The 23,240-nt window shown below is 32.1% G+C and overlaps 1 protein-coding gene across 2 annotated transcripts in view; it reads right to left on the minus strand.

The window, feature by feature from the left end:
• LOC124357542 (gamma-aminobutyric acid type B receptor subunit 2) overlaps positions 1–23,240 on the minus strand; it is a 199,837-nt gene that overhangs the window by 175,476 nt on the left and 1,121 nt on the right. The gene's annotated exons all lie outside the window — the stretch shown is intronic.

The raw sequence follows: 23,240 nt of genomic DNA on the forward strand, positions 1-23,240 counted from the left end.
TTACGTGTAAGTACATGTAATGTATTTTTGATCAGTCTGTACAATATTATAAAAATTGTATCTGTCATTTTTATTTGTGAGAAATAAGGTTTCTTTCTTTCTTTCCTTTTTTCTTATTTGTTTACCCCTAGGGTGATCCTAAGAGTGACTGATGACTTACTTTATGTATTTTTAGAAACTTAATGATTTTAGAAAATGTTTTTATCTTATTTTTCTTACTACCTATGTAATGTGATTTAATTTTCTTTCTCGTCCTAACTCCGTTTTATATAAAACTGTTTCCATTTATTCCATTCCATTTGATATACGAAAGCCAGGATGATATGAGTAATGGAAGAGAAATGTTTGCAAACCAGCACTGACCGCCAGGAATGTTTAAGTATTCTTTTTTAACATTTTTTAACTTTTTTAAAGTTAAGTTAAACTATGAAATAGTTTCATAATTTAACTTAACCTTCAGGTACCTGAAGATTAATTCCCAGAATTCGAAATGTACATTGTGCAAAAATAAAAAAGTTTAAAAAAAATGTTAAAAAGGTTTATTATTATATACATATTTATCAAACACTTTTCGAGGCTACATCTTTAATATAAGTATTCCTTGATGTCCAGATAATCGTGTCTGATGACAACACTGATTGATGTCATCTCGTGATGCCTCTGGTACAGAAGACGGTATGTGTTGCGGTAATTGAATTCCTCTACATTATAATAACCTAAATAATCTCATGACCATTTGTCGTACATGTCAATGCATACTGTATAGAAAATCGATTGCTCCTTTTTACAGATCGTTAATGGATTTTCTGTTCAAAATTCAAATTATAAATAAATAACAAATTATTTGTAAAAGTGCATGGTGTAGGTTTTGGACGACATTTATTTGGTAGGCTCAGATACTTTATACACAATGTATTTGAGGAATTGTAGAAAAATATTAAAATGTTGTACGGTTTAGCTAGCTAATCTTAAGCTGAGTTAGACTTAGTAAACGGATATTTTCTTTGAATATTTATTTCATGAATATATTTTGCTGACTTTTAAGGTCTGTTATAATCTTCTACATTCATTTGTATAAAAACTTTTGAAATTGATTTTAAAATGTAAAAATGTGTGACACGATACAAGAAAAATGTAACAGAATATTTAAACTCAAAAAGAATTTACTCTTTATGTACAAAATAATTCCGACATCGACGTTGACTTCTTGAATTCTTTCCCAAATACGTTCTTGAATATAATCAAACATCTCCAAATCTCATGCAGCATGATATCCTTGCGGTCTTCATACTCATACGGTAGTTGCAAGGATGAGGATTCTTTCCATCGCTAACATCAGTGCTGCTTTACATGGGAGAAGTTTGGATGACGTCCTAACTAGACATAAGGAGGTAAGTAACCAATGTATAACGAGAAAACGGACAGAATAGTTATCGAACTTTCCAATCTAAGAATGTGTTCTGTAAAGTTTGTGTGTAAGGTTACTTACTTACAAACTGGTTGAGCGAACTTTACAGTTTACAATCAAGGTGACTTATAACAAAGTGATAGGGAACTAAAATGGCAAAAAAATATTTATTCCAATATAATTGTAAAAGCTAGTTTTATGTTACTGTGTGATGTGTTTTTCACATTGTACACACTGATATCTCTCAACTGTAACATGTTTGGCGCTCCCGACTTGTGCAAGCGTATTTTTAAAGTAAGTTAGTCGTGCTCGGTTATGCGTTGACGGATTTCGTTTAAAAAAGTACCGTTGGAACTTCTATAAAGATTGCAAAATAGTTAGTATCTTGCGTATCAAAAGACAAAATGTTTGCTGCTCTCGGCTTGTGCAAACGTTACTTTCAAGTGGTCGTACTCGCTTACGCATATCCAGATTTTGTTGAAACAAGTATTGTTGTAATTGTTAAAGTTTTAAAATAGTTGGTGTCTAATAAATGTTTTATAACTATAATGGTTTTTGTATTTACCTTTAAAAGTTTTAAACACGCCGTTTTGTTAATATTAAGTAAAGTAACAAAATAGTTGTTCTGTTGTCTATTCAAATCTATTTGCCAAATTTGGTTTCTTTAGCTTTACTAGTTTTAGAAATAATAAGTTTTACATAAAACATACGAAATGGTGGCTAGTTGCTAAACGAGACATTTCTCAACCTATAATTGAAATGATGAATACCCACAGAAGTTTGTGACACCCTTTGTGAACACCCTGTATATATTCTTGATCGAGTCAACAAAGCAAACTTAATTGGGGTGTCAGAAATACAATAATTAATTCGAACCACATGTGCTTCCTCAAACATGATGTAAGAGCGATTCGTAATTTCTCTTAATCTCTGATCCTGTTAAAATAAACTCTGAAATAATATGACCATGATAAATTAGGCCACAATCATATTTTTCACTATTAATAGTGTATGCATTCAAGACGATGCCAACAGTAGAAAGTGTGTCGTACTTTAATCAAAGTCCGAAAGTATTTCATTACAGTGTAAAATGAAAAATAAAACTTTTATCCAAAAATAAATAACAAGAGTAGTTGGCGATTTCCATTCGTGTTATACATGATAATTTGCAGTGTATAAGATTTTAATGTTTAACAATGCACATTTAGAAATGACGTGCAATTTATTCCTTAATTCCAAATTTTAATATTTTTTAAGCTACATATACAGTAATATCTTTATAAATAAGTAAATGTTCAACATTTTTAATGAAACACTGAACATTGAAAGAGTACTTAAAAGTACTTTGACACTTAAAATTACTTGGCTAATTTGAATTTCACTGCACCAAGTAAGGGAACATTTCAGACGGCCTGGTGATGTATTACAGGATAGACGCTCTACAGACTTACTTTAATCCAACACTCGTGAACCGGCATTAATCAAAGGCATTTAAACTTGTCAGTTCCACTTCCCTTTGGCAGCGGTGCTACCGATTTCGTGCCAAAGAAAATTTTAAAAGAGTGGAATATTTATTTGAGCACGTTGATATTGCATACACGATCAGTTTGTGGTAAAACGTCAAAAAAGTAATTGGAAAAGTATTAGATAGCTACATTTTTTTTTACCCGTATAAATATTTTCATTCTGTCAGATACTAAATTTCTAATCTATATTATATGTTTAAATCTGTAATATATATGTAAATACGAAACTAAATAGTTAGCGTATATTGCTTTATGTATATTACTTTTGTAAAATTATTGTTAATAGTTGAAGGTTTTACATTTATCCATCTATCGTCCTTACCAACTTTATCTCTTGGAGCTAACTATTTGAAGTTGTGTACAGAGTTAAAACTTTGGGTAAATTAGATACTATGCAGGATGTAAAAAATCCTCAACTAACTTTTACAAATGAACTATCCTTGGAAAGGAAAATTCATTTAAAAGCTTTTTGTGCTTTATACAATTATGATAAAAACAGTAGTTTATTAGATATTTCATAGACATACACAAAAATTAAATGGCAACCGTTTTGTATATATTACAACTAATTAAACATATTTTTTCAGACATATCATTCACACATGAACCCATTTAACAAGTTTTGTAAAAATCTGAAAGATAACAACAAATATAATATATTTTTAATCAAAATAAAAAATTTCGTATAGCTGCTAAATAAAGTGAAAATTGGAAAACAACTCTTCTTCAATTTTAGCTTAGAATAACACACATAATCTAAAAATGCATAGTCAGTCTAACCTTTTTGTTATTCCCTGTATATGTTTAAATCTCTCCAAGATTTTACTACCAATCTAAAGTGACTATTACAAATTTCGTTTCGTACCTTTTTGTTGATGTGTACGTAGTAAATACGAAATGTTATGGCAAAGACACAAACACCGCTTAATGCAGCGTCAGACACTGCCGCACTACGCATTGAATCAGCCCTTCCTACGGCTATTATATACTGTAGACACAAAATATCAAATACAAATTTAAGTTCATATTGCAACATCATTTTTAATGTTATCCGCAATCAGAATATATCTCAATAGGTGGACCTACTGCCAGATCTGATAATCCCGAGTGCAGTGCGAGGATGGGGATTATGTACACAGTCGTCTAACTTTTCTTCTTAGTTTGCTTTGGTGTCGTGTAAATGTAGATCTTCATATTTTTAATGCATCTCTGTGAAATCTGAAATTTTTCTTATGTCGTATTGTACAAAAACGATATTACTCGGCAGATTCTATTTTATTCTGTAGTATAATGAAGAAGCGTTATACCCATGTAACTGTAAATTATAATACCTACCGGTTGTCTTTATATTCGACGGAATAAACGATTTTTATTAATTCCCGCTAGATCGGTCCGTACCAAAATAGTCGTCTCCCCCACCCCCGCCACACTTCACACCGCACCCACATTGTTGTCAGTTTAACGTGTATGAAGAATTACTGGCCAGTCTCATAATCTGTTACAATAAACAATCGTCATCAGTTGTTACCGGAAACAAAGATGTGTACAACTGTTATACAGGCAACTTATATATCAAACAGACAGTAGTAACCACGCCATAGCGGAAACAGCTGCTAGTCAGCAGCGATATGGCAACAACGCCTCAGATGTCATCGGACTATTTTGGTGCGGCCTACTCTAATAAAACCAATCATATTCTATTAAGAAATCGAAAATTAAATCTGAATCAAGAACATTACCTTTACTGGACATACGTTAAACAAATTAAATACTTATTACTAATACATATGTATATAACAAGAAACGGTCAACCATTGGCACGATTCATAGTAAACTTATCCTTTCAACATTTATAGTAACGGGAGGAATTTGAAGGTAACCGTGTACTTTTAAACATAACTTTAGATTCATTCTAAACCGGCAACAATCTGGTGTGATGCAACCTTAATAGTTTTCCTATAGTTTGCCAGCCCAGAAATACCCTACAACAACACAGTTTTGTTTCAATTTCATATACGTTTTGACTCCTGTAGGAAATCAAAGAGTATTGCAGAACGTTTTTGTTTTTCATTACTAATAATTGCTGTCTTTCTTCCAGAATATATATTTGGACAGACATAAAATATTTGTATCTCTTGATGGAAAGTAACGTAAATTTTTAAATAAGTGCAACCATAGTAGAATAAGTATTATTAATCCTACTAATTGTAAAATAAAAATGTTATGCAGACAACAGTAAAATAGGATTTTTCCTAAACAGATGTATCAAAATAATATGCCTTTATAGGTCAATTACTGTTAGTACCATCATAAAATACAGAAATTATAATTTACGATGCGTAAAGTCGTTTTAATCTTTAAGTTGCGAATTCTGGAATTATACTGTACACTTTATTTTAGATGTTGAATTAAAGATAAATGTTTACATATGCTTATCTCATTTTGTGTTCCACGGATATTCAAAACAAATGCAATAAATCTGATAAAGCTCACCTGTATATAATCAAATCTGAATGTGCATAAATAATTGAAATAGTCAGATGATGCAAAATCTCTTTAATGAGGTTTTATTAACAGAAACATCATTCACTGTTACCTCGTGAAATATGCAGGTCGGAAATGCAGATTAGCTTTTGTGAATTTGCTTCTAAGATGAAAGTTATTAAAGGCTTTCATCTGTTGAAACCCACGAACTCCAGAAATTCCCTCATTTTACTGATATCAAATAAATCAAGCGCATTGAAATATACCGAATTGAGCCGATTTAATTTCAAGTATTTTACTGCAAAGACTAATCTGAGCGGTGAACATTCATTGAATTGATAAGGTCAGAGGTTACTCGATATTCAGTAATGAAGGAGATATAAAGGAGGTCGGCGGATGAACGGTCTCGTTGTGATGGTTAGTTTCAAACCAATAAAGCTCGTTTTAAGAACATTAGGTGCAGTATTGTGCTCCCGCGACTTTCTGCATTTTTATATTTAGAGCAGTTTAATTCTGTTCCTGATTGAATAACTGTGTACCTACATGTTTAATTAATGACAAAATATTGATGTTAATTACGTTTTCCTTGCTGTGGTTTTCTTGACATCCTTTGCCGGTGTTCCGTCTTTGAGGTAAGCGTTGCAATATATTATATACTTATTAGCTTTGTTCCCACCAATTAACACTGTTTTTAATCAAAACTGACTATGCTATAAGATTGATTGCTACAATGTTTTGGAGTTTGTTTCATGACAAAATATAATAACCTGAAGCCAACTCTATTGGTTACAATAGTATAAACGTAAAATATGGGACTCAAATAGTATACAAGAAAGTTATCAAAGAAAACCTAAAAACACACGCACGCACGCACGCACGCACACACACAAATATTTATGTTTTCTAAATTGTTAGATATACATCAAGTAGGTAAGGTACATTCGTAGATTTGTTAAACTCAAAGCACAATAATATGTTATTCCTCCCAAAACGAAAATTATAAAGGCAAAATCTTATAGCTATTAATATATCTAAGTGAAGTTTTATACCTATCAAGAAGTAAATGATGAGTTATCTAATTATAATTATTTTACATATCATGTTTTATAATGAGTTTCACAAACAGTCAAATACATAAATATGACAATTATTCGCAACCGTAGCTCCATATTAAAAATTGGTCTATACCGTACTAATAATGACTATTAAGTGAAAAGCCAATAGGGTTTTGGACAATTTCCCTCGTTATATGTTACAATAGGTATATCACTACCCTCTTCCTCTACAGTCTTTAAGGTTATGTTTATGTATTAAGTTTTATAAAAATAAGGAAAAGGTAGATTTAAATCCTCGGAACGTAGTAATATACATATTGTAACATATAACGAAGGCAAATGTCTCTAATCCTCTTAAACATTAAAGCCATTTGTCGTCAATAACAAACTTGAAACAGAGGACTATTCACTCTTCGATGGAATTTCTTGAATCTTACAAAAGCTCCTATTCAAATTTTGTTTGAATAAACAAATATTTAGTGTAAATATTTTACACGTAAAAACTTACAGAACCATTAATATAACTAAAATACTTTAAAGTATTAAAAGTGAAATTTGTTCAGAAATAATAATTGGTCAATTTATTTGTACATAACAAAGATTATACCTCTAACCATTCAACGTTGAAAGATCCAATTTAACGTACCCTTCAATATTGTTTTATGCTCTGGACAGTAAAATGAATAATAATCCGTCTATAATGATTTTGACCTTTATATTTTAAATTCAGAGGGAGGGAGTATTAAACTCTAAGTTGAAGGGGATCGAAAAGGCGCCTGTAACGGGAAAATATTTTAATATTCTGTTATAATAACATTTGAGAGCAAATAAAATCTGGAGCTTATTTGAGTTGAATTATAAGAAATTGTTATTCCTGGTCGTCTTGTGAGATTTATTATAAGATAATGAGATTTATCACGTTTACGGTGTACTTCTTAAAACAGTGTACTCTTAAAATCAATGGAACAAAATTTCAATAATTATAAATTTAGGACTGAGATGCTTACAGCACCAATCTAACTGAAGGCAATCTCACGAATTTCGACTAATCTATTAAAGTAACTTATTGAAAGCTCTATCAATATTTTAATAAATAAATAAATAAGGACTTTATTTTGGAGCGATTTTCAACAATAATTGCTGGTTTACAAAACGACTCATGTCTTATTATAGTTCTTAAAAAATTAAAAGCTTACTTTATAGTTATTAATAAATAAAACATAATATTAGACATACAGTCATGTATGGCTATATCACCTTGTATTGTACATTAAATACTTGTATATATTTTCTTTGTATGTCGTTTCAGATACACCCTGGCCTGTTACGCTGGAGGACAGTTCATTATATAATTAGGGAGCAAAGTACGCAAATCGCTTTCTTTCAAATTCACGGCGAACGCGAGGCATCTCCAACACTTGATCCTGTCTAGTACTGCGAGATCGGACTTGAGACCTGCTTTTTAGTTTTTCTCTCAGATATCCCGGCCTGCCAGTGGTCAGGATTCTGTAAACCAGGCATTTTGGCCGTCTACGAATTTTAACTTTTTTACATAGAACAGATTCAGTTTAATGATGGTATATGTGCCCTTGTGGAACTTGGCTGAGAGTCCATTGGAAGTCTCATTCAGGGGACTGATAAATAGTCTCTTCTTTACTTATGAAACCTGAAAGATTCCTTTTTATCTGCCTGTATGTCCTCACACAAACATAATAATTAATAACATAATATGAATAAACTTTTAACACTTTTAAACTTTTATTTTTCTTACACGATGTACATTTCGGAATCATTGATTCCATCTTCAGGTACAAAATAAGGTTAAGTTAATTGTAAAAATAAATAATTAAAATCAATTTTTCATGTGTTTTTTACTACCTTGGTGGCTAAATTTGTTGTATTTCAATTTTATGTGAGATCATTGTATATTGTTTAAAAGTCTATCGAATAATAAATTGTTTGTTAGAAAGTCTTTGTCATTTAATAATATATTATGATTAATTTTGGCACTTTTGTAAATTTCAAAATGTTCTAAAGTAGATAATAAGCGACTTTTTTTTGCTTGTGTGTAAAATTTCAAGATTTTTTTCGATGTTAGTGTATGTATGGCCGGTGTTATTTAAACGGTCTGCATATTTTGAATTTGATGATGTTTTCAATGCTTTTATGTGTTCATTAAATCTAATTTTGAATGATCGGCCGGTTTGTCCAATATAGTGGGATTGACAATCGTTGCAATTTAATTTGTATACTCCACTATTGTTGAATTTTAATATTAGTTCTATGATGGTACATATTCAACCATGGAAGTTCGCTTATCGTCAATGAAGCCTACTTACAGTAGTAGGCTGACACAGTTTCTTATTTATCTTTCGGTGAGACGTAAAAACTGCATTTTATTGCTTATATTGATATAATAGTTTTTAATAACCCCCTCATATTGCTTTAGGTTACAATGTCAGTATGTTTGTATTTTAGTATTTAAATTGTACTACCATGTTCAAAATGAGTAATGCCCTTATAGATTGATCTTTCAAATATATGTAGTTGTTATCCTGTGTTATTGTTGTCTTTCTTATTATTCATTACATTAAATTAAATTGAACTGTTATCTTAAGCCTATGAGAATTTTTTATAAATGTTTCGTAGATATAGCGAATTAACCTAAAAATGTATATTTTATTCATAGTCGTTATTTTGTCATTCCTATACAACAGATAGTAGCCTAACCGATAAAACATTCGTGGAGCGTGTACCGCAACCAGTGAAATTCAACGAAAACATATTATCTAGAACAAAGAAAGTTATTATTAATATTTAACTAATATTAGTGGTAATCGCTTAAATGTACTAACTAAGAACAAGGTAGGAGTTCGTCACATTACGTAACACGTAACAGGTCTTGCTAAGGTTGCACACAAAAGTGCAAGTCTTATTCTCGAATTGTCCTGTAAACAAAAAGACAGTGAGGTAGGGAGTGTGCATTGCAAGAGAAGTATTGCAAATCAGATCTTGTCACCGACTTTTAACATTGAGTATCTCTCTATTATTTATTTTTCTTACCGTATGAATAATCTTCATATTTTAATATGTTACAAGTTAACATCCAATTTGACTTTACTCAGCTTGTTTACAAAATTATGTATTCTATAAATTTTCTCATTGCTTATGCATTATGGTTATCCATAAGAACAATGTAAAAATATTTTCACCGCAAATCAAATACCATGGAGTGACATGAAGCTACACGTGAAATTTCAAGTCTTTGGGTCGATCCGTTGTTGGGATATCGTGCGGACAGAGGGACAGAGAGAAAGACATAAATTAATTTTTTCCAGCCTTACGAGTGATAGGCTTCATTAACGCTCAGCCAATTACCTAGTCATGAAAATTAAAACAAACTGGATCATGGTAAATCCTGCTGTTAGAGAAACAGAGACCCAGTAATTTTAGAAGTTACTTATCTAATATGTAGATAAAATCATCGATTAATCTATTTATCACCATGAGCTTTGTGGGTAGATGATGAAATAGGGTAAACAAATTTCTCCTTATTTTTACAACAATACAAAAAATAACTTCAATTAAAGTCAGCACCAATATTATTAGTTTATCAATTCAATTATAAGACGTAAGCTTTGCAGTACTACGATAAAACAGAGATAACTGTGATACTATGTGTGATACGTTATGACCACCCGTATCTTCGTCAAAGAATAAATGACGAGTTTTTTTTTTTTTAATTTGATGCAAGGTTACAAATAAAAACAGCAATCTACTACTGAAACACAAAACAGGTAACATATTCTCTGGTTAGTAAATAAAACTCGAGTGACACCTATAATTTCATTAAAAAAATAACGATCATGTCTTTTAATGATCATATCTAAGAATCAACTGACTTTAATACAATTTAGTTGTATTCCATATCCACCATATAAAGTTGTTTTATTTGCTTGCAACATAATACAGTAATAAACTGTTAAAAAGCAATATAAATGACTCTCTTAAAATATAAATGTTGTGTTCAAAAACAATATTTTTAAGTCATGTATTTTCATAATAAAAGTATGTTTATCAATAAAACTGAAATTAAGGTCCCTCGGGAAAGCACTGTGAGAAAATCTCAGTCCAAATTTGCTGTTGACACAGCGGATGTTTTCTCTGCCAATAAAAGTAACGTTTCTTATAAGTTCCTTTAGAAATAAGTTATTGGCAGGAGAGCTGTGTTCGCGCTATTCACAGATTGTTATGTGGGAAGCCAATTCGCTATTTATATGTAAACAAGAAGTGTTGGCTCATCCTGGCTCAGTAATGGAGGGAGCTCTGCCGCAGCACCCTTTATAGCTTTCCGATAGTTTACAGACTCCCTGTAACTGCGGCTCTATATCGTCTGAATTTATTTGAGTACACTTTCTTTCAGCTCTAATATATCATAAACTTTCTGTGCCTCTGATTTAAATTTTGTGTGAAGGATTGTGTTCGCATTTCTGTCAGTTTGAAAACCCAGTGTGTCTTCGTTTCAATCTAAATGTTTAGATTTACAATACAATATGCGCAAATTTTCTTCCTTTTTGTAATGTGCTTCTTTCCTCACCAGAGGAATTTTAACCAGTTACCTGCACTTAAGGTTTTTAAAGGAACCCAGTCCTAAATTCATAAGTAACCTTTGTTGATCTCTTACTTAGATAATTACAGGGCGATGATTTGGACACTTGTCAAGATCTAAACATTTAAAAGAAACCAAAGTTAACCAAAAGTAAAACATTTGAGTAACGTGTAGATTGACATTCGGATAGAAATAATCGTATAACTATTCGTGTAACGTAGCTACGATATGTGTAAAAAATTCGGTAACTTCACCGTGCTTTGGTATCGTATCTCAAACATCGTAGTTTACTCAATAGTGCTCCTGTTCCGGCAATGAAAACACCTCTTCATCTAGATTAATATTGGTTTAGTAGTCTAGGTGGAACAACGTAGCCAGGAAAAAATTTGGGGGGTCCAGGCAACTGATATTTTCCCATAGTGGACCGAGATTAAGGCCCAATTTCCTTAAAAGTTTTTGACCTGTTTCTTTCTCGAGAACACTCTTTCAGCAGTACATGTCAACAATACTAAATTATTTAAATAATAGTAATCGTTAACAAAACAGGTTATGGACAAATTTAAAAATCAGGGGGGGCGTCCGGACCCTTTGGACTCCCTCGCTGGCTACGTCCTTGTCTAGGTGTGTATGATGTCGAAACGATGCAAAGAGTACGTGTTGAACTTCTTTGGCACCGACTTTATTTTGGATTCCTTCAGACGGTCGTGGACTAAGCCTGTGACAACGCCTGATTTCAGTCGGTGAATTAAGCGGAAGTTGATATGGTTAACCCAAAATTCCTATTCGTATAAATATCGCATCAGCTTTTCACCTGGTATGGCGCGAATAACCCCGTTACGTATAGTAAACCTACATCGGACAGCCCTTGAACCTCAGGTAGGGTTCAAATCTTATGTCAAACTACTTGACTTATTGGCTTGTGCTTTATTAATCCCATGTATTAAGCCTTTTTTAGATGAAATATCGGATATGTTACACATAATGTTGGAAAAAGTCCGAAATCATCTTTTCATTTCAAACTAAATATTTCCATTGCCAATTTTCGAACAAAGAATCGTTAACTATTGACGTACAATTAATTCACTAAAATCAATACGATATTGCTTAAACTAACCGACGACTAACCATCGTATTGGAAAGCTTGATCAACGTTGTCTATAGCTGGATATTGCATTGTGTTGTACCACAATAATTGTTTGGTTAGTGGTAGCTGCGCACCATGGTCAGTCTCATGAGACCATTCACCAATTAATTAGTACTGCTGTTTAATTAATTTGATTGCAAGAAACTGGCCCCCAAATCGAAATTGGTAACCAAATGCTGTGGTGTAAACTGGTATGGTAAATATGAATAATCAATTTCCTGATGCTTTGTGAAATTAGAGTCTTACTAGCACAATGTTAACTTGTTTGTGGCAGTTAAAAATAGTCTAAAATCTTCGTGTTACAAGGTCAAAAATGATTAGTTCCCAGTACTGTTCCAGTTAGAGACAAATTTAAAACGTTTAAATTAGCCCAATGAAAGCGTTTAAATGCAAAGCCCATGACTCGTTAAGATTGAATAATTTCGATAATTTCTGTCCCTTTTTGTTTTGTCCACACGATATCACAAAAACTAACTGAGCTGCAGAATTTATATTTTGCAAGAAGCTTCATTATTTATATTTTACATATATTAAATTGCATATATAACACCGAATTCGATGAGGGTGCATGCCACTTCATGTGATTTGGCTTAGAGTTAGAAGATATTTTTACATTAGTCTTTTAGGTAACCATAATAGCAACAATAAAATAGCAGATTAAATAAATTTGTAACTAAAGTGTGTAAAAGCATATGAGATTTTATCATGTAAGAGTGGAAAATAAATGCTCGAAGACGGTGACAAAATTCGATTTCAGAGCACTCTTGCGTTGTAATATTTTTACACCTAGCCCACCAGAATTTTTATTAATTATTAGAACACTGTTATGAAAGCGATATACATGAATAAAAATGTTGTGAATGTGTCTAAATATTTCGAGAAATATTTCATATGCAGGCTTTAAATGTGCATGAAACTTTTATTCCCACATAGTCAAGATCGAGTTTATATGATAGTGCATGTTCAACCATGGAGTTTGGTGTTTTTTTTTTGTGTTATAGAAAAATTTATTATCTGCATAAATAATCTATTAGTATTTCTGTTCACAGGATATCTCAAAAATAAAATGAGCTGTAGACTTCAAATTTTGCAATCGATCTCAATGAAGCTTGTTACGCAACACGTTGTGGGGCGTACTCCTGCCTTTTAATGAATCAAAAGTGTTTTCGATTATATACCTGTATCAGGTAAGGATTCTGAAAAGTGGTAGTGTCCAAAGTGTCTTGAAAAATTGATCGAATTACAATATTTGTTCGCTCAACCAGAATTGCCAGTCTCACTCAAATATGAGTCTGTCTACCTTCAAGAAGGTGATGCCTTCCCGAGTTGATGTCCAAGTAGTAATTTAGGTTGACGCAGATATATACAGTGAAAAATCACCCTTACGTAGGAATCACAACAAGATCACATTATTATTGTAAAATGATTAAAATCTGAGATCCCGTCTTACGAAGATTGCATTCCTCAACCGATTATTTCTAGTCCCATTAGTTTCTGATAATGAGTTACACTTAATGAAGTGCCGGAACACCATCAGAGCCTTTGATCATTGATATCCAAACGAAGTAATACCAGATAATACCAGATTTCTGCTCATGAAGGTCCTAAGATTGTAGAGACTCAAAGTGGTGCGGACATCTGATAACGAGGAAGGCTACGATTGCCACAAAAGAAGGTATTCCATTTTATAATTTCGATAATCAATGCATATTTCTTAGGCGTACTCATGATTAGGCGGCTTGCTGCTGATTATGCAGTACAAGTGAAGATAGGTAAGCAAAGTAAACACCTGGTTAGGATAATTAGTGTGGCAGGTGTCACACATGAGCTACTAATTTATCACCTCCCTTATCGTTCAATGACTTTAGAAGCTCTCCACCGATGCAAACATCCCTGAAATGTACTGCAAAAAATATTATGATCTGATTCACCACTGTGTCATGTATGGAGCTCTAGACAAAATCCATGCATAATCAAAATGATACACACTATGGATACCAGTTGTTAATGTTAACATTATTTGTAACAGATATTCTTTCTTGGTGAGAGGAGCGTGTAAGAAATGATTCAATGCGTTTATTCTTTTTATTCTGAATATGGTCATGACGGCCGGTGCAATATTGTAAAATTCACTCAATAGTGTCATAAGAAGTGTTAGATACATTTTAAATACGGACAAGAGTGTCCAAATAGTGTATAAAAGTTTTTAACAGAGTATGCGTGAGGTTCTTCGTTGTCTGAATAAAATCAAGACAATTCCTATACAAAATTAATATAAACATTTTGACTAAGTACTCACGCTGTCCCAGCAGGCTTGCCTGTTCCATTTCGTTGTTTGGGTGACTTTAGAGAGATTCTAACAGTAGAGTCTGTTAATCGTCTGCTCTTTGCTTCATGGTGTTACTTTAGGCATGTTTTTTTTAACTCGGTGGAAAAATTGATTGTAGTCAATTTATTTTATCTCGCATTGGCTCTGGAGACATTCCTAAAAATATATTTGCGTTGCTAATCTGATCACATAACAGGATTTCTTATAATTTCACTTCTTTTTTTCTTCTGATATCGTTGTTGCCTTGTGATTAACAGCATTGAGTGTAGTTGAAATCGCGTCAACTTCCGAGTTTCTTTACCCTACTAATATTTGTGATTCCTAATGGGTGTTAACATACACAAGGGGATCTATGAGTGGAGTTATATACTACCTAGCCGGTTATTCAATGCGTATTCCTCTAGTAACGGTAAGTCGGGAGGTTTAGACCTGGAACGTGGCGTAAGACATGGCAATCCGCTGTTGTCAATTTGTCTTGATGACAATGTTATTTGTACGCCATACGATGAGAATTAGGGTCCAAGGTCTACGCGTTGGTACTTGTTGCAAATACTTTGTTTCATGACGAGGAGAATTACTGATGCGTTATTTATGCAAGTAGGAATGTTGAGCTCAGCTCCATTTCACCTTACGCTGAATGAAGCATCTGAAATCTGGCGCTGTCACGGATTTAGTCCGCTCATCTGGGGTCCACGTCTATCTGAAGAGATCCCAAAAAAGTCAGTGACAAAGAAGCTCACAAATAACTCTGGATTGTTTCGAAATCATAGACATCTAACCTACTAAATAAAGACTGATCTAGACGAAGAGGTGTTCTTATTATCTCAATGAGAAATCATGTGCACAATTGAGTTCACTATGATGTTTTAGACACATATCCAAAGCAACATAGTCTCAAACAAATAACGTAACTTCGTTAAATGAATAGTTATGCTGTATTTTATTTAAACTCGAATGGCAATTTGGGCTCTACTCGAGTTGCAATATTGGTTAAGCTTGAATTTAAAGTGTTCAAATCTAGACGTTTGTTCAAATCTTCACCCTGCGGCTCTTTGAGAGATATCGCGGGTTCGTTTCTTGCAATATTAAAAAAATTACAAATGAATTTTGGACAGGTTTTTCTTAACAAAAATAGTTGGTCTCAAGATAAAGTTGCCTCAGTTAAAATATACAGTGTTTGAGTGCATAGACTTGTTTTAAATTCACAAAGGTACAGTGTTTTTATACTCAGTGCACTCAAATTAAAAGATTGGATTGGGGGAACCAGTACCCAAAAAGTAATTAATATTGCACTAGGTAAAACGCTACACACTTTATATTTTCTAACTCTCACGCTAACAAAATCATGGAGCTGATTATAAAAATATCAACATTAGATTTTTTACATTGATTCTCACGGTCAGTACCCGTTTCTCATCTGTCTGAAAGGTTACATTATTACAAAACTACTACTATCAGATGTGACAGTGAAATAGTTAACGATTCAATGTCCATAGTAACCCTTACGCTGTCAAAGGCCCTACTACTGCCGGTAACACAACTAAATGTGACATGGAAAAGGTAAGGAATACATTGCATCTGCTTTATTTCCTATTAAAATTTTATATTTTTAATATATAAGTAAAATAAATTATACAAGATTCCATTCGCCTTACAGAGGTCTTATGCAACTTTAACTTCGTGACGTAATATGCTGACATTTTAGCTTTCACGTACAATGGGCAATGGCGTAGTGTAGCGGGTTAAAACGGTTATCGCAAGATAACCGGATCTAGCAACGTCGAGAGTGGTTGCTGCTTGGATGGGTGACTGCTGAGCGATGCTGTCCTTGCAAGCAGCCCGCCTGCCCGGCTATTGGTGGTGGTTCGGAAGTCGCCTTTAAGCCTTTCTTTCTCAAGTTAAGTGTTAGAGCGAGCTTGTTAGCTCTAGCTTCGCCAGGTAAAATAAGACATCTTTACTTTACTTTTTTTACAACTTTGGATCTCGCAAGTGTTTTCCTAAAATAAATGACAACCAGTTGGGATCTGGACATCCGAGTGTAATACCTTTCTTTTCTCACGCGTTTATTGGGAGTCAGCTTATTTATATTTAATAAATAATAATAGCTCTTAGCGTTTAAAACGCTGCAAAGTACCAAAGCTCACAATTGTCTATACTTTGTAAATTATTGTTCTCTAATGTTCAAACAAGAACCATACATAATGCAATTCCATGCAACAGTCTAAGAGAACAATTTTATATAAGATCGAACGGGTATTATTCAAATTTATTAATTTAAAAGAAAACGCTGTATTTTTAAAACTTTTTTAATGAGTTTCATAATAAATTTCAAAAATATAAATACTCGATGGTTTTTGTGATTTAAAAAGCCACTCCAACTCATTTAAATATGAAGTTTGAATGTCTGTTTTCATGATCTGGCCTAAAGCCCACGATATAATTACGAAATACCTCTCGTCAGTCCAAAAAATTAGTAAATTAAAAACTACATTAAAATGTTTCAGGATACTCAAATCATATAGAATTAAATACAGGAGAGAACGAATCATCAGTGTATAATTTAATAATAAAGAAGTGTGAAATTCATTTGCGATGTATCACTTGCCCAGCATTTTTAATTCACCAGCTGAACTGTTTCACCGTGCTACTCGTTATTACTAATACACAAACTACCAATTAGCAATCATTCCATGCTCGTTACTACTACAGCGTGTCAATAGAGCCGGTTATTCAATACCTATTCACTAGTAACGGTAATCAATCAGGGTTTGATTTAGTCCATCAAGTAATATTTATTTTAGGGTTGAACCCTGTAAATATCCTTAAGGTGGAAATGTTGAAGATTGAGCTTGTATTGGCTTTTCTTATTCAATCATTACATTGAAGCAAATCACCGACCAATACTGATAACCTTTTATTTTTTGAGGCCTTTCGATAGCAAGGCTATCTCATCGGACACATCACAAAAGTAAAATTTAAGTAAAATAACTCTCTTCACTATACTTTTGTGATGAGTCTGAAGAAGATAAACTTGCTATCGAAAGACCTCACAATATAAATAGTTATCAGGGGTAGGGTACGATAAGCGGACCCGGTTTTTTATATCGAAATTGGCAAACGATACTACTTAATCATAACCACCGATATAATCTATCGATACTGATTAATTATTTTGAAAAAATAACTTAAATAATCTATATCAACAGCTGTAAACACTTTCAAATAATACACGTAAGGTAATTTTCAATTTTACATATAAGTAACATTTGATTATTAAAAATGGCAGTCAATTTTAGAAAACTACTCGACATTGCTTTGAAAGATGATAAAACATGTTTTACGTGGCTTCAACGTGTTGGATTCATACTGAAAAATCCATTATGTGAAATTTGTGGGAAAGAAACAACTGTAACTGCGAGAGGAACAAATATGGTCGTCTTCAATTTTCCTAATTTTGCTTATAATAATTTGTTTCATCACTGTAATATTAAATCCATATTTTAATTTAAAACATATGATTGTTATTGAGGACTATAGATACTTTTATATCGATTGATAGTCTAGGATTTGAAGTGCGAATATTAGGCATCGATGATTACATTCTTCGATATAAAAAACCGGGTCCGCTTATCGTACCCTACCCGTTATCAGTATTGGTTGATGATTTTTTTCAGAATAGTGATGGAATTTAAGGTGATGTTCAACTTAATACTATTCTAACTCTACATTTTTGGACAGTATTCAACTAACTGAACATTCACTAGATTAGAATCCAGATTAATAACCATATTAGTGATTACTGCTTAGTCCTTTAGCTTAGTATAAATAACTAAGTCTTCACTAATTATTACTAATACTAATAAGAATGTGGGAGCCTTCATAAGTATCAAAGTCATACAATCAGAGAAAAACTCCCACGCAATAACAACATAGTTCATCTCTAACATTCAAACTCATATTTCAATTACATTCAGTATACAACCCTACCGTTATGAAGAAATATCATAATTGTCTGAGCGTTAGCTAAGTAAGGCTGGAGAAATTTCTGGTCTGTCTTTCCTCACAATATCTCAAAAACTGCCTTATAAACTTAAAACTGTGCATGAAGCTTTATTTCTATAAGAGAAAATCTGAGTTACATTATGGTGCATTATACTCCATGGCATTTGGTTGAGTTTTAGCGAATATTTTTACATTTTTCTTATGGGTAACAACGATATCAACGAAAAAATTGCAGAATAACTACATTTTTAAACACACTCAATACAGTTATAAGAGATTCAAACATGTGATATATAATTAACACTTGTAGCCTAACACATACATAAATTTGTAATGGCTTTTTATGTATACGTATATTATTTAAACTCTGACGAGAAACACATTTAATTAACAAATTTGAATGTGTAGTGTGGCAATGTGGCAACCGAGAGAGATTTCATATGTAGATTTTAAATTTTTCATGACACTTCTTTAGAAAAAGAATGGATTCTATGGTGCATAATTTTTTTATTTATGAAACTAGATATAACTTAGAGATGTTGCATGAAACCTAAGCTAAGCCTGTTAAGACACGTGACGTGGCGTAGCTCGATTGTTTTCACTAAATATGTGTTATATCAAGTGTACTACAACATCTAAAAGTGTGATAAGTGTATGGCTTACGATTAAGTTTTTAACGTATAGAGTAAAATAAATATACTGTTTATCTAGATCTGTACAACATTCTAATCATGTTTTAAATTAACATTCTACTATCGATGTTTAAACCAAGGAATAGCTTTTAAATGCAAAATTATTGAGGTATGAAATTCAACAACATGCAATAGACAATGTTAGAGTGTAATACCAACGTGTTTTTATGTTTAAATAATCTCTAGTAATAACTTACTAACTGATAATCGGCTTAATAATACTTGCGGTTTCAGTTTGGAACTATAATTTGTTTCACAACTCTTACAATCCGCTGAAGAATAGTATTGAACCAAACTCCTCTAAATTTTAGTCAATTGAGGTATTGATTTAAAATTTATAAAATGCCTAGTACGCCTAAATCTACAGTCTATTTCTTAGTCATACGGGGTATCGATAAGGAATTATACATTTTTTGGAATTTTATGGAATTTCGGTTCTTGTAACTTATCTATCTTTTGTAAAAGATTTCAGCTCAGGATAGTTAAATTTAACCCAAAATTGAATAAAATATTACACCGTATTTAATGATGCAATAATCCAGTTCGGTCGCCTTGATCACTAGCAAATGGATATATAATTCAATCAATAATTTATTCCCGAATTTAATCCCTGGAACCATCATCTTTGCCACTAAATCACTGCATTACAATCTCGATATAAACTACGCAAGCAAAGAGGGATAAAATTCAATCAATAACATATCCCAGAAGTCAATCCCAGGAACCATCATCTTTGCTTCTAAATTACTACATCACACACTCCATATAAACTGCGCAAGCAAAGAGGGATATAAAATTCAATCAATAACCCATCCCAGAAGTCAAACCCAGGAACCATCATCATCTTTGCCTCTAAATCACTGCATCACACACTCCATATAAACTGCGCAAGCAAAGAGGGATAAAATTCAATCAATAAACTATCCCAGAAGTCAATCCCAGGAACCATCATCTTTGCTTCTAAATTACTACATCACACACTCCATATAAACTGCGCAAGCAAAGAGGGATAAAATTCAATCAATAAACTATCCCAGAAGTCAATCCCAGGAACCATCATCTTTGCCTCTAAATCACTGCATCACACACTCCATATAAACTGCGCAAGCAAAGAGGGATAAAATTCAATCAATAACCCATCCCAGAAGTCAAACCCAGGAACCATCATCATCTTTGCCTCTAAATCACTGCATCACACACTCCATATAAACTGCGCAAGCAAAGAGGGATAAAATTCAATCAATAACCTATCCCAAAAGTCAATCCCAGGAACCATCATCTTTGCCTCTAAATCACTGCATCACACACTCGATATAACCTGCACACGCCGAATCGCATTTATAAAGGGAGAATGGTAAGAGAAACATTTATTTAATAACATTCAATAACATCCTTTTCTTATAAAGGAAAACTGCAAATAATTTATACAAAACTAGCAAGACTCACATAATGGCATTTGCTGGTATTATTCTTTTTTAAATTTGCTTCTGTTTTCCCTCTTTTCATCCTACATTTATAAATATACGAGTATATTTCAGTTAACAGCGGAAGAAGCTGATGCGTTCATTAAAGATTTCCCAGTATAACACTTTTATTAGAATTCAGAGCTTGAAACTTTTAATTAGATTCTGAGAAAGTCTGATTTAGGAAAAATTATAGAAAAAAAACCATTTCTGGTTTAGACTCATTTCCAAAATCTATTTAGAGACTATATTTTTTTATTGAGATACCATAAGCTTCTTGCAACTGAATCTTACCTTTGACCAAGAAACGTTCTTTTTAAAGTACCGTTTTTTAATGTCATTAAAGGCCAACATTTGATTGCTAGATATTCTTCTAGAAATTTAAATCTTTAAACACCTTTCGAATCGGAATGATTCAACACTTTAGTAACGACACTTTGAAAATTAAGAAAACATTTTCTGATTTTAAGTGTAAAAATACACAATTTTATCATTTACAACAGCTAAATGAAATTCTGGATATCAACGTAGGGTTTAAAAGTACGTTTTTGTCCATTCACCTTCTCAGACGCGAAGATTTAGAAGTCGGAAAATCCTCAATCCGTAGCATAAAATTCAAATGTAACATACTAAATTCGGCAGAAAAAGATTAAAAATATGTTTCGACAACCCAAAACAAAATTACTGTTATTTCAAGTTTTTGATATTTCAAATCATGTATTTTAATTTTATAAATAAGGTTTAAATAATAATTTTATTTACATAGATCAATTTGAGGGAAAAGTAAGTTACTAAAATGCTGCAATTTGTGGTATTTTTAGTAGCATTTTTGTTCTGATTTTACTAAATAATTTTGTGTGTATATATATATATATATATATATATATATATATATATATTTTAGACCTATTGTATTCAATCGTACGGCCATTTAAACAGCTATACATAAACTTAAAAAATATATAAAAAAATGTAAAGTTAATTGTTTGCATTTCATAGAGAACACTCCAATGAAATTGAAATTTGAAATGTTTCACTCCTAGTCGTGGGAGGTATTTATAAAAAACATAATATTCACTACTAAAGTAAAACTTTAGTAAGACTTTTAAAACACTGGGTTGAGTATTTTCATTCATCTATGACTCAACTAATGTGGCAGTCAAAGCATTTTTCAAAGTGTCACGATATTCCTCTACACAGCGGACTTTTAATATGTGACAGCTGAGGGTTTCAATACACACCGCACTTCACCTTCGACCTTTTCTCTCACTTCTACCCGCTGCATACATTTCGCATTATTCAACGTTTGGATTCATTTACTGAACGTCTTGTTAAACTGTAAATATAAATGAATATTCAGTTGCATTTTTGTGTTCGTGTTTAATTCATAATTGTTACAAATTCAGATGAGCTCAATACAAAGTTAAGGATGAAATGTTTAATATGTTATCAAGAACGTTATTTTATAAAAACATGGCCTACCAATAAAAAAATGAATGCTATTTGTTTTACTATTTTTAGTCAACAGTAGTACAATAAATCTATGAGACTAATAATAATACTGATTAAACATGTATTCAGTTGCATTTTTGTGTTCGTGTTTAATTCATAATTGTTACAAATTCAAATGAGCTCAATACGAAGTTAAGGATGAAATGTTTAATATGTCTATCAAGAACGTTATTTTATAAAAACATGGCCTACCAATAAAAAAATGAATGCTATTTGTTTTACTATTTTTAGTCAACAGTAGTACAATAAATCTATGAGACTAATAATAATACTGATTAAACATGTATTCAGTTGCAATTTTTGTGTTCGTGTTTAATTCATAATTGTTACAAATTCAAATGAGCTCAATACAAAGTTAAGGATGAAATGTTTAATATTCTATCAAGAACGTTATTTTATAAAAACATGGCCTACCAATAAAAAAATGAATGCTATTTGTTTTACTATTTTTAGTCAACAGTAGTACAATAAATCTATGAGACTAATAATAATACTGATTAAACATGTATTCAGTTGCATTTTTGTGTTCGTGTTTAATTCATAATTGTTACAAATTCAGATGAGCTCAATACGAAGTTAAAGATGAAATGTTTAATATGTCTACCAAGAACATTATTTTATACAAACACTAGCTGTTTCCCACGGCTTCGCACGCGTCTCTTAAGCTTTGCCCGTATATTTCTTTTCAAATAGTGTTTGGATATTTTAATATACGTAACTACTGTGTTGTAATTGCAGTTTATAATGTGCAGGCGCTTTGATAATTTTATATCTTGCAGTACAGCCTGGTGGTTAGTTACATCAATGGGCATTGCGTATAAACCTTCTACATAGAAAAATACAAATTTTCATAGTGATCGGTCCAATAGTTTCTGAGTCTATATAGGACAAACACACAAACATTCATTTTATATATTATGATTGCAGAAACAGTTTAAACAAAATTTGTCGTTTCTCTTAAGCTTACTCTATGCTTTAAAACTATAAGTGTAAAGAAATTTATATATAAATATATT

Source organism: Homalodisca vitripennis, chromosome 1 (genome assembly GCF_021130785.1).
Source record: "Homalodisca vitripennis isolate AUS2020 chromosome 1, UT_GWSS_2.1, whole genome shotgun sequence".
In the NCBI taxonomy this organism is placed as follows: domain Eukaryota; kingdom Metazoa; phylum Arthropoda; class Insecta; order Hemiptera; family Cicadellidae; genus Homalodisca; species Homalodisca vitripennis.